This window comes from Anthonomus grandis, chromosome 10, assembly GCF_022605725.1.
Source record: "Anthonomus grandis grandis chromosome 10, icAntGran1.3, whole genome shotgun sequence".
Lineage (NCBI taxonomy): Eukaryota > Metazoa > Arthropoda > Insecta > Coleoptera > Curculionidae > Anthonomus > Anthonomus grandis.
The window spans coordinates 22,115,206-22,127,120 of NC_065555.1; the positions used below are offsets into that span (position 1 = coordinate 22,115,206).

The 11,915-nt window shown below is 34.5% G+C and overlaps 1 long non-coding RNA gene across 1 annotated transcript; it reads right to left on the reverse strand.

Moving 5' to 3' along the window:
• Positions 1 to 5,204: 5,204 nt before the first annotated feature.
• LOC126741719 (uncharacterized) lies at positions 5,205 to 6,060 on the reverse strand. The gene is made up of 3 exons (XR_007662299.1): positions 5,786 to 6,060; positions 5,470 to 5,671; positions 5,205 to 5,408 (listed from the first exon to the last, which is right to left on the reverse strand). It is a non-coding gene; the product is annotated as an uncharacterized LOC126741719 (long non-coding RNA).
• Between the last annotated feature and the right edge of the window lie 5,855 nt (positions 6,061 to 11,915).

Genomic DNA, 11,915 nt, shown 5'->3' on the forward strand with positions numbered 1-11,915 from the left:
AAATAAATAATAATAATAATAATACAAACAATGACGTATGGCAATACAATCACGATGGTCCTTAGGCTGATTTCACATGAACACGTGATTGCAGACAAGCGGCGTAAGACTGTTGCACAATTGCCCGGCAACGAGAAAGGACATTTTTTGTAGATGCTGAATCAACAGTAACGACACACCAATTATAGGGACTTTCGTATTACCTTGGGATATTTTTTTGTTTTGTTTTCTTTTCTGTCAAAACGGCCTTAGTTTTCTTTCAATTTTTGTAAAAAATAAATATTTAGAGTTTTTTAAACTAAAAATATTTTTTCTACTACAGTGCGTAAAGTACTCACTTTGCACACTTCCCAGGCAGTAGCGGCTCGTCAGGGGACGCGGGTGAAGCACTGCTTCACCACAAATTTTAAAAAATTTAAGAGTTTTAAAATCGACATCTACGTTTACAATTTAGTTTGTTTTATATTTTATAACAAAATAATTCTTTATTTTATCTGATTTATCAAAATTAGTGTAATTCTTTAAAGAATATATTTGTAAAAGTATTCAGAAACTCGAGCGCGCTAAACATATTCTCATAATAGCAGCGGCGACCGCCACCGCATGTGTCAATGCAGCACAATTAGCAGAAACAATAATCCGATACAATACCTCCCGGATCAATACCTCCCCGATGCAATACTTATCCGATGCAATAAAGAGGGATTTAATAATTTTGGAAATGTGACAAGAGGTTGTAGTAGACATGAAGCATCTTCGGAGCACATTCAATCTGCCTTGTCCTTTGTGAATTTAAAAAAAAACCTTACAACTATTGAAGACGCTCTAAAGGAAAATTCCAGGTTATGTATAAAACAATTTAACGATAAAGTACTATTAAATAGAAGGTTTATGCAGTTACCCATTCGTGCTACTGTGTATTTAGCCAAGCAAGAGCTAGCATTTCGGGGGCATGATGAAACTTATTCTTCGGACAATCGTGGTAATTTTAAAGAACTTTTGCACTCGTACATATCGATTAGTAACATAGATATTCGAGAGCATTATAAAAAGGTATCATCTATTTTCTCTGCCAATTCAAAAACTATTCAAAATGAACTAATAGACTGCATTTCCGATTATCTCGATGAACATATAGACCGTGAAATAAACAAATGTAATTTTTATTCTATTCAAGTGGACGATTCAACGGACATTCTTCAAAAGTCCAAATGCAGCATAATAATTAGATTTGTTAATAGTGCAGGGAAAGTGGTCGAAAGATTTTTAGGATTCTTCGATGTAAGTTCGGACCGAACAGCTGATTTTTAACTTAGAATTCTTAACTTAGAATTATTAACTTAGAATATTCTTACCAAAAGAATAGAAAAATATGATTATCGTTCGAAATTAGTGGGGCAGTGTTTTGACGGTGCTAGTGTTATGTCTGGACATGTAAATGGTCTGCAATCAAAAATTAAAGTTGAAGCTCCACAAGCCGTTTTTGTACACTGTGCAGCCCACCGTTTTAATTTAGTACTCCAACAGAGTTGCAGTACTATACCACAATGTCGTATTTTTTTGCAAATGTGAATAGTTTTCACTCATTTTTTCATCATTCTTCAAAAAGAACTTATGTAGCTGATCAGATCATTAAAAAAAGAATACCTACGTCAGCAATAACGCGATGGACATCTAACTCTAATATTGTAAATGTTATTCATAATGAATGGGATGGTTTAAAATAAGTATTTGCTGAAATTAGAGACGACAAAACTTCGGATCAAACTTCAATAACTCAAAGCGTTGGTTTCTTGAACCACCTCCATGATTTTGAGTTTGGTCTTTTCATCAGCATTTTTAGTGACATTCTCGAAATTACTAATATTCTTTTTGACACGTTACAGAAACGTTCACTAAATATTAGCCTTTGCATGTCACAAATTCAAAACACCCAGCAACTTATTGAAGAAAAGAGAAATGAAAACAGTTTCCAATCATTATTTGATATCGTGAATTTGAGAGTGTCAGTGCCATCGAATTATCGTCATGGACGAAAAACTTTGACGACCAAAGAACTTTTTCAAAAGTACAAAGTTCTATATTATGAACTTTTAGATACAATATTAGGATAAATTGATACGAGGTTTTAAGATTTGGAAAAAAATGCTTTTGTTACGTTGATAGATACAACTAAGTTTGAAGAGTATTCTAGGGATTTTCCCATTGATTCCCATGATCATTAAATAATTTAAAAGACTCTTTCCCTGATATATTTACTGATTTGCCACGACTAAAAAATGAATTAAACTTCATCTATAATGACGAAAATAACCGCAATATTCAGTTAGATAAACTGTTGGAACAGTTACACGAAAATAGTGACATTTTTAAAGAAGCTGCAAAATTAATTCGTCTAATTGTGACCATTCCTTCTACAAGTGTTTCAGTTGAACGTAGTTTTTCTTGCTTAAAAAGAATTAAAACATTCCTAGGGAATTCAATGACAGAAAAAAGGCTTACTAACTTAGCAAAGATTTCTATTGAAAAGGAACTTTTAAATGAACTTATAAGTGTAGAACCATTTTATGACGATATCATTGATAAATTTGCAGCTTTAAAAGACCGAAGAATAGACCTTATCTTTAAAAAGTAAATAAATACTGCCTCGGATGTAACAATAAGCGTGGGTAAGTGTCTTTCTAATACTAATTTTTTATTATGTGTTTTAAAATTTTGTTTTTGCTGCTTATGGTATATTTTGGGTTTTGCGCTTCACCTCTTCCTAAATTCACGAGCCGCCACTGTTCCCAGGATTTATAAAGTTTGACTTTTTACGCATTAATGCCTAAAAAAAGCCTTTTTAGATAGTATTGCGCAAAAAGTAATTTGACGTCTATTTGACATTGACGTTTTCTTACACACAAATGCGTAGAGTAATTTGGTATTTTTAATTTAATTGAATGTTATTTATATTGCATTTTCTTTGGTAGAAGAAAACATTTTATATATTACATATGTGTAAAATCTCCTTTTTTTATTCATGGGAATTGCCGATCCTTTTTTATGAAGATCAATACAGTGTGTTGGTGTTTGTGGAGAGTTGGCTCTCCGATAGATTCTCTGATGCTGAGTTGGCTGTAAAATCATTTAACCTGTTCCGCTGTGATAGATCTCGTGTCACTAGCAGTAAGAACCGAGGTGGGGGAGTATTAATATATATAAGTGATAGAATTAGTTCTAAAAGGATTAAGTTGGTATATGATTCTCTGGAACAATTGTTTATATCATGTAAAGTGGGTAACAATAATCTTATTATTGGAGGGGTTTATATTCCCCCTAATTCTGAAATCAGTTTGTATGAAAGCCATTGCTACTAGATAGATATTCTCGGCAGGAGTATTCTGATTACGATTTTTATGTCTTCGGTGATTTTAATGTACCAGATGCTCGCTGGGGGAGTGACAATCTTGGCGCTGTGGTTGAGTGCAGTCCTAACTCTCCAGGTTTAACTCTAGGTCAGTTTTATGCTTATTTGAATTTTTTTGAAAAAATAACAATACCTAATGATAGATTGGTTTATTTGGATCTGATCTTCACTAATAAAAGTAATCTTGTGGTAACAGAAGCAATCGACTACCTTTTTGATAAATCTCAAAAGCGGTCAACTTTCAATTAGATTTGTGTGGTGGATTCAAGCCAAATGTAAAGTATGTAGAATTTTATTATGATTTTAAGCTTGCAGATTATGATGGCATTAATAATTACTTATCTAGAATTGACTGGACTACAATACTGAACACGACTGATATTAACAAAGCTGTCTCTTTATTCTATCACATTTTAAACATGGCAATAGCCCTTTTTGTTCCTCTCAAAAGATATAAGACACCTGATTTTCCCAAGTGGTTCTCGGGTGAACTTAAATATCTAGTTACACAGAAGAAGATTGCTCACAAGAATTACATCAGTACTCGTGATCAATCTGATTATGTCACTTTTTCTAATCTCAGGGCGAGGTGCCAAACTTTAACGAATATTTGCTACCGTGATTATATTTTAAATTTAGACCAATTACTGTGTACTGACCTTAAAAGCTTTTGGTATCACCTCAACAGTAGGAAGGCAGTAAATAAAATTCCAAATTCAATCTATTATGGTGATAACGAATTTTCTGGTTGCGAACAGATAGCGGAGGGTTTTGCCCAGTTTTTTTCAACTGTCTACAATACTAATATAAATAAAAATAACAATTATTATATGGGTTAACAGGTGGGAGAAAATATGACAATTCCTAATTCCCAACTGTCTGTTGGTTTGATTTTTGATAAAATTTTAAAATTAAAGGCCAAAGTTAGTTCAGGTCCTGATGGGATACCAAACTATTTTTTACAAAAATGTGTCTGTACTGTTTCTCGCCCTCTATTCTTCCTTTCAGAAATCCCTTGGCGCAGCACTCTTTCCGTCATTATGGAAGCATAGTTTTGTGGTACCAATATTTAAATCAGATGATAATGACCAAATAGGCAACTATAGGGGCATTTGCATCCAGTCGGCCATTCCAAAACTGTTGGACAGTCTAATCTACGACCAAATTTATTTCTATTGCAAGGAGCTGTTGCTCAATCAGCAGCATGGGTTTAGTTCGGGCAGATCTACGATCACTAACTTGTTGATCTATCAGCAGGATCTGTTGGATGCCTTGGAGAGGGGATGTCAGATGGATGTGATTTATACAGACTTCTCCAAGGCTTTTGATAGAGTCGATCACAGAATCTTGCAGGAGAAACTTAGAGTGTTTGGTTTCTCCAATCATATAGTTGCCTGGTTCACAAGCTTCTTGTGAGGCCGGACTCAGCAGGTTACATTGGGTAGTGCTAGATCCAGCAATATCAATGTATATTCTGGTGTACCTCAGGGTGGACACTGCTCACCATTGCTCTTTAACATTTTCATTAATGATATAGCTACATGTGTTGAAAATAGTGCCTTTTTATTGTTTGCAGATGACCTGAAGTTTTATAGAGTAATCCAGACTCCCAAAGACCAAATTTTGTTACAGAATGACCTGAATGGGCTAAATGATTGGTGTCAACAATATCTTATTGTTAAACATAAAGAAATGTAATTATATTAGTTTTCACAAAAGAAGTAAAAAAGTTGTAACATCATACAATATAGAGGGAAGCCCTGTTCAGTATTCTGACACAATCAAGGATCTTGGCATTTATTTTAACGATTATTTAAATTTTAAAATACACATACATAATGTAGTGGTTAGGTCCTCCAGGGTTCTGGGTTTTGTTCTGCGTAAATGTAGAGAGCTATCAGTCGAGACCTGTAAGAGAGTGTACATGTCTTTGGTGGTTTCTTTATTGGAGTATGGCTCAATGATATGGTCCTCCTATTACATGAACAGCTGTCTGGTCCTTGAAAGGATTCAGAGTAAGTTTTTAAGATTTTGTCTATTTAAATTAAATTTGGAAATACCGAACGATCATGTTTATGATGATGCACGGGAAGTGCTGGCTATGACAACATTGAGAGAAAGACGTATTCGTCTGATTGTATGCCCCGACCTTCTCGGTAGAATTAGCTTCAATGTCCCCTCAAGACTCTTGAGACGAAACCGACTATTTGCTTTGCCTTTTCACAGTACCAACTATGCCACTCACTCCCCTATCGAAAGAACCTTAAATATTATCAATCATGAGGATATTGAGGTTGTGGGCATTGGCTTGTCTAGTTTTAGGAATCAAATTAGAGAGATTGTGTAAACTCTTCTGATGATTTTATGTTGGTTTACCTGTAAAAACATATTTGTATTTTAGCTATTTTAAGTTATGGTTAAGTGTAACTATTGAACTTTGTAATATTTTTTTTAATGGGGTTGATCCCGTCTATTAAATAAATAAATAAATGAAGAGAATTCCCCATAAAAAAAAGATAATTTTATGCACTTGTTACATAAATCACTATTTTTCAACAACCCTCCGTAAAGGGCTCTCTTTACATACATCGCAAAGTTTATAAAGTTTCACTTTTTACGCACTAGTGCCTAAAAAAGTCTTTTTATGCACTAATGCGTAAAAAGTAATTTGACGTTTATTTGAAATTTAATTTATAATTTGTCAACATTTTTGAGGCATTTTTGTCAACATTTATATTTTCTTCGGTAGTAGAAAAATGTTTGTATTTTTAAGTTTTATTATTAAGTTACACGTGTGTAAAATTCTCTGCATTATCACATCATTATCACCGGATCATTTTACACACTTGTTACCCAAATAAATAATGTAAATGAATAGTCACAGTCAAAGTCAAAAATAGCTTTATTGTTACATAACATCATCTGTTGTTAACAAAGCATTATATAAAATCTTAAAGATAGTTGACAACATAATCTTTTACAAAAATATAAAAATTTTAACAATTCTTACATACATAGAATATAGAACACACCCAAAGAAAGGGTAGTAAGAATTCACATTACGCTGCGCAAAATTCTTCACTGTCAAAAGATTGTATTTAAAAACTCGTCTACAGAATAAAATGCTTTAGCAAGCAAGAGTTTCTTTATATTTTTCCTAAAACGTTTTTCACAATTTATTAGCCTTATATAAAGGGGTAGGTGGTTAAAAAGCCTTCTGCCCCCGTATACAAAAGAGGACTTAATCTGCTCACTTTTTGGGATAGGCAGAGGTAAAGAGAAGGTTGTTCGGAGATTGTAACCCGAGGAGGGGGGGCCAAGTTGATGGCGATATTTTTTGTGGATAAGACAAACAGTCTCTAAAATAAAAAGGCATGGCAATGTCAGGACAGAGTGTTTTAAAAATAATGGCCTACAGGGGCTACGAAAGGAAGCTGCACACATATAGCGTATGGCTCTTTTTTGCAAAATAAATAGAGAGCTGAACAAATACTGAGAGCACACACCCCAAAACACAATACCGTACCTCAGATAAGACTCTATAAGAGCATGGTAGGCAATTTTGGCCACATCAAGTCCCAGAGAACGTGTTATTACTCTAATAGCATAACAGTTGGATGATAACTTCCCTAATAAAGAGGAGATATGATTTTCAAATTTTAATTGCTTATCAATCGTCAGGCCCAAAAATTTGCATGTTTCAGAAGGACTTATTGTTTCATTTTGCAAAGTGATAGTTCCAAGGTTACATTTAAAAGTTAAAATATTAGTTTTAGAAATATTAAAAGTTAATCTATTAGATTCACACCATGACTTTACAAGAATTAAATCTTCATCAACAATATTCCTTAATCTCTTGGTGTCAGTGTCATGCCAAAGTAATGTTGTATCATCCGCAAAGATAGTAAATTTGCCCCTAATTGGAATTTGAGAGATATCATTGACATATAGCAGGAACAATATTGGTCCAAGAACAGAACCCTGGGGTACACCAGCGTCCATATTCAGACGGGATGACATATCATTGTCAAAGAATACCCTTTGTGTTCTTCCAGATAGGTAAGAACGAAACCAGTCGAGAGCAACTCCTCTGAATCCATAGGTTTCTAGCTTCTGTAGCAGTATTCTGTGACTTACACAGTCAAACGCCTTAGATAAATCACAGAACACCGCCGCCGCACTCTCCCCAGCATTCAACCCCATGTACAGACTCTCCAAAAAATTGAAAATAGCATCAGATGTACCCAGTTTCGTCCGGAATCCAAATTGCTGATGGTTAAGAACATTATGCCGTTTCAGAAATTCCATCATCCTAGTTTTTACCAATCTTTCTACAAGCGTGGGAAGCAGGGCTATGGGTCTGAAATTTGATGGGTCATCATAGTTTCCACCCTTAAATAATGGTATAATCAAGGCATCCTTGAGTAAATGTGGAAAGGACCCACTTGAAAGTGAAACATTTAACACCTCAGCCAAAGAATCAAGGGTTGGTAGCGGTAGCGCTGTTAGGACCTTTAGTGACAGCCCATCCCATCCAGAGGAGTTCTTATTTTTCATTGAGGATAGAGCTTCCATTATTTCACGAATCTGTTGGTCCAAAGAAAAATGTTTCAGGCACCTTAATGTTGTGTAAGTATGAGCGCGGATCTCCAACAGACTGAGGCAATAATATTGATAGACCCAAAGCAACACCCTGAAAAAATGATTGAGTGTTTCGGCCGACACCGTGCTATTAAAAACAGAAGGGTTCCCATGTTCGCCACGTAAGTCATTAACAATTTTCCAAGACTCTCTAGACTTATTTCTTGATTGGTTTATTTTACTTGAGTAGTATAAGTTTTTTGCCAATTTCACTGTATCACGGTAAATTTTGCGATATCTATTAAAGTAGGATATGAATTTGGAGTTGTCCAAGGCAAACTTTCTTATGGAGTGCAAACACCGAAGATTTTTACCAGAAACTAATAGACCCCTGCTATACCAGGGTCTTCTCCTTTTTTCCGTAATTGTCACCATGGGGAAAGTTGACTCAAAAACATCCACTAAAGTTGAATGGAAACTATCAAAAGGATCACCGTTGTTAAGAATGATACCATTCCAGTCTATTGAATTACAACATTCTTTAAACTTACAGAAATTTTTTCTAGTGAACAACCTTCCGCACTTTTTTTTTCTTGAGATACACTTTTTTTCACTTAGAAGAAAGGAACATAATACGGCCTCATGATCAGACAACCCGGCATTTACAATTCTACATGCAACCTGCGTTTCACAGAGAGTAGAGCAAACATAATCTAGAAGTGATGCTGAATTAGCAGTGATGCGAGTAGGTTGGTCAACATGCAAACTTAAATTAAAAGATTTCAGCACTCTATGTATCGACAAATGATTGTTAGAGTTGTTGCAGTCTAAAAAATTTACATTAATGTCACCTGTCAATATTAGTGATGCATTTACCGATATTTGGCTTAAAATGTTATATAATTTATCAATAAAACTACTAAAATTACTCGAGGGAGACCTGTAAAGGCCTAAAATGTACAAATTTAATTCTTTAGAATAAACAATGCAAAATTCAAAAGTTTTTTCTTCCAGGAGATACTCAAACTTGGTTATATCAACAAAGTTATATCTTTCTAAAAACTTATTCTCTATTAATATCAAAGTTCCACCATGATTATACTGAGTACGGGAATAGATGGATGCAAGATAGATGATGATGCTTTTTACATATTTGTCTTATATATACTTGATGTAGTGTGAAGTTTGTGTATGTTTTTTAAAGGCCTGGTGATGCTCTAGCTAGTGTAAGACAAGTTTAGCCTGTGATTATATGTTGTAAGACCGTGACTTGGTGTTTTCTTTGTTTTTGTTTCGAATCAAAGACTACATATACCGGGTGGTGCGTCGCCGAGCGGAACAGGAAATCCCATGTACATTTTAAGGGGGTTAATTATTGGCTTCCCTGTACATTTTACAGAAAAAATGTAAGATAACTTTTTGAAGAGACCAATCTAGCAAACCCTCGTGCAAAGTTTCAAAAAAATTTAATAAGCGAATCTTGAATTATTCAATTAAATGTAATTGCGAAATTAGCAAATTTTCGGTTCAGGTAAAACCAGCCACCAGCAAACAATTTGTTATAAGGCTTTGTCAAATCTGATGTACAGCCGAATACAAGAAATGTTTTTTTTTCGTTTTATCAAGCTCACAACCATACATTCAAAGTAAGACACGTTAACATTACTTTTTTATCTAAACTTTTATTTAATATAACGATAAAGTTAAACCTATAACAATTATTATTATCGATTATTAAAAAAATAATGTTATCATACTTAGAATTTAATTAAACCAATAGCAGTATCTGAAATATTTTCAATTTATTTGTCCATCAAGCTTATCTGGTCCATTTCAACCATTAAACCTATTGTTAGTAAATTTGAGTCCAAAGACATTGCAATAAATAATTGTAAATGTTTAACTCAGAAGATCGAAAATAGATCCGAAAAAAGAGAGAACAGAACTCTAATTATTTTACTAAGTGTGGAATAAAATACAATAACTTTTTTAAAAATAATAGAGAATTACTGCATTTTGTAATTGGTTTAGATTCTCAAATTTTACACTTTTTAAATGACCCCACAAAAAGAAGTCATTTGGTGAAAGTTCAGGTGACCTGGCTGGCCAAAGTATCCGGTACCGTGGACAAATAATATTGCCGTTAAAAGCATTTTCCAGATCATTTGATCTTCCTGAACAACTTCTTCCAAGGCGGGTCCAATTTGATTTTGAAATAAGTTCAAATAGGTTTCAGCTGTTCGGTTATAGTCCATAAAAAAGAGTCCAATGATATGGTGTCCGATAATTCCCACGAATACATTTGTTTTTTGGGGATATTGTGTCCGAGTATGAACAAAGCGATGTTCATTTTCATGGCTCCAATACCGGCAATTCTGAACATTTGGTTCATTGTTGAGGGTAAATGTACATTCATCGGTAAAACAAATATTTCTTAAAAATCATTATTTGCTCTTTCCATCATTTCAAAACAAAATGCCATTCTTCGTTCTTCATCTCCTTCCTGCAGCTTTTGATGTTTTTCGAATATACAGGGTGAGTTTTTTAAAGTGTTACAATGCGATATGTCAAAAACGGCTGCAAATTTTTTTTTGACATTTTGGTGACATTTCAAGTATACCGGGGGGCACTTTTTGTGATATTTTTGACATTTGTCCCTTCACCCCCCTAAGAGGGGGGAGGGTCACTTCCTTATTTTAAATGGAATGACGTATTTTTTATTCTTAAATACGAATCTACATAAAATATGAAGTCTGTTTACAAAAAAAATTTAAAATTGCTCTGCTGGTTACGGAATTATGATCAAAAATGTTTTGATTAAATTTAAAAATAATTCGAATATTCTACTGCAATAAAAACAAATTATTTCCTACTTTTTAACTATTTATCGTCTATGTACTATGCCTAAGGAGCTGTTCGAAGTGACCGCCTTCGACTTCCAAACACTTTCTTATCCTTTCTTGACATGAGTTTCGTACCCGCTGTAACATTGCTGGTGTCACTAATGAACAAGCAAAACGAATCCTGTTCTTCATGCCCTCTGGAGTTGTAGGTGCACTAGCCATTACTTTGTCTTTTATAAATCCCCATAAAAAAAAGTCAAGGGGGATCAAATCTGGCGAACGAGCAGGCCAGTTGACAGGACCACCTCGACCAATCCACCTGTTTTCAAAAATCTCATTTAAATAAGTACGGGCCTGTATGGCATAATGGGGTGGAGCTCCGTCCTGCTGAAACCATACGTTAGGATTTAAATTTTGGTTTAGTAGACGAGGTAACTGATTTCTTAAAAAATCTGTGTAGACCTGTCCATTTAAATGACCTTGGAAAAAATGCGGACCAATAACTCTATCCTCGAAAATACCACACCATACGTTCACAGACCAGGGATGTTGATTTGGTACAGTTCTCATCCAGTGAGGATTATTTGCTGCCCAGTAATGTTGTGCCTGTTTACCTTTTAGAAAAACAAACAACCAAAACTTGAATATGTTCTAATTTAAATAAGTTAAATCTTACCTGCCCGCAATTTTAAAAGAAGCCTCATCAGAAAAAATAACGTTTCTCAAAAAATGGTTATTTCCACGCATTTTTGTTGAAATCCAAGTGCAAAAATTAATGCGATTCTCAAAATCATGTCCGTAAAGCTCTTGATGAAGTGTAATGTGGTAAGGATGAAACTTGTACCGGTGCAGAATTGTTATAATTGATGATTGACTAATTCCAGCATCTAAAGCAAGCCGCCTGGTACTGATTTGAGGATCAATAGCTACTGCTCCTAATACAGCAACTGCCTTATTTTCATCTGTTTGCGTTTTAATCCGATTTCGTCGTTTACTTTTTAGACTACCAGTCATACGACTTCTGGTCTCCAGTCTCTTAAAGGCCATATGAGATTTTGGAATATCCGGAAACCTCTCGGCCC